The sequence below is a fragment of the Lycium ferocissimum genome, chromosome 5, assembly GCF_029784015.1.
Source record: "Lycium ferocissimum isolate CSIRO_LF1 chromosome 5, AGI_CSIRO_Lferr_CH_V1, whole genome shotgun sequence".
Classification (NCBI taxonomy): Eukaryota; Viridiplantae; Streptophyta; class Magnoliopsida; order Solanales; family Solanaceae; genus Lycium; species Lycium ferocissimum.
In genome coordinates this window covers 29,012,455-29,014,347 of record NC_081346.1, presented here as the reverse complement: position 1 = coordinate 29,014,347, position 1,893 = coordinate 29,012,455, and positions in this window count along the sequence as shown.

Sequence of the window (1,893 nt, the reverse complement as noted above, 5' to 3'; positions counted from 1 at the left end):
TATTATTTTCAAGAACGAAAGATTAGTCGTTACAAATTTGGCACGCCCAGTGGGACCATCTTTACCTCTCATCTCTTCTCTCATCGAACTTCAAAAACACTAAGATGGCTTCCAAGAAGGTCAACTCGAAATCCGCATCCGCAAAAACTACCGGATCCAAATTCTCGTTGCTATTGAAAACATCCTAGATGTTCGGGGAGCATCGGACCTGTCACAAGGAACCATGCCAAATTGCTAGGGCAACGAGTTCCGCAAGCACAGCCTGAATCTGCTATCGTCTTTGGTTCGTCTTCAAAAGGCGTGAGATCTTCCGCAAATACCACAGAAGAAGGGGAGAATGTCGCCAAAATGGTGGAGAGGGTTCTTGCCCAACTTAGTTTATCTAAGCCCAAGAAATCCTTCAGGAAAGCTGACGATGATGTCTTGAGCGCTGGATCTACTCCGCATCCAATGTTCGCGAAAATCCGTGTTATTCTTCTTCATCTATGATGGTGATGCATGCGATGATGACCAATTCTTCAACTGTTGAAGAACAACTCGCGAGCTTGACAAAAGCAATTGGCGACTTGACCAAATATGTGCAAGATCAAGATAATCGAATTGTCAAGTTGACAGACAGGTTTGATAGTGTGATGGAGAGGGATTCGAGTCATGCCCCTGGAAAACGTCCGCAAGCACAAGAAAGGATTGAATCTCCCGCAAAACAAGTGGAACATGCTTCGAGAAATCAAGTTTTCCTGCGAAAGGATGATTCCAATCAATCAAATAAAGGAGTTCATCATGGGGACCATCAAGGATAAATATGATGTTTCCGCAAAATCATCCCTTACATACGCGAAGCCGTACACCGCAAGGGTTGATAGCTTGAAGATGCGTTCGTCGGTTATCAACCCCCAAAATTTCGAGTTTGATGGCGAGGAAATCAAAGCAACATGTGGCACACTTCATTGAAACATGCAACAACGCCGGAACATATGGTGATTACCTTGCCAAACGCTTTGTTCGTTCCTTAAAGGTTATGCTTTTGATTGGTACACGGACCTCCCGAGTCCGGTTCCATTGATAGTTGGGAGCAAATGGAGCAGGAGTTTCTCAACCGCTTCTATAGCACAAGACACACCGTAAGCATGGTGGAACTTACAAACACTCGCCAGGCGAAGGAAGAACCAGTTATTGACTTCATCAACCGATTGAGGCATGCAAGTCTAAACTGCAAAGATAGACTTAGCGAAGCTTCGGGAATAGAGATATGCATTCAAGGTATGCCGGGGTCTCACCTATATATTGCAAGGCATAAAGCCTAAGACTTTTGAAGAATTCGCCACTCGTGCTCATGACATGGAGTTAAGCATGGCGTCGGTCGGAAGTGAAGCGCCGCGGTCTACGAATGCCGCAAAGGTAAAGACAAGCAAGAAGTAAAGAAAGCGGGGAGATATTTTTCCAAGACCAAAAACAAAGAATCCATGAACGTTAATGTTACGCATGTGAAGTTCACCACTAAAGTAAGCAAGAAGCAGAGCGTAAAGACAACTTCTTTGGAGGATAGAGCAAACAGAAAACCAACCTTGAAGGATATGCAAGAGAAGGATTATCCATTCCTTGATTCAGACGTTTTTGCAATCTTTGACGAACTTCTTGGGCTAAAACTTTTTGAGTTACCCGAGATGAAGCGGCCGAATTGTTACACCTCGGAAAAAAAAATTCCCGTTAACGTACAATGAATAGACTAACAAAGGGCACGACATATACGATGTTTTTATAAGTAAGAAATAACATTTGATGATTCTAAATGAGATTTCAAAGACATTCGAGGTAGGAGACGGAAGTTGTTAAGGAAAACAAGGTATATGTTGTGTGTCGGGTAAGATTTACGAGTATCGAATTAATGATGGC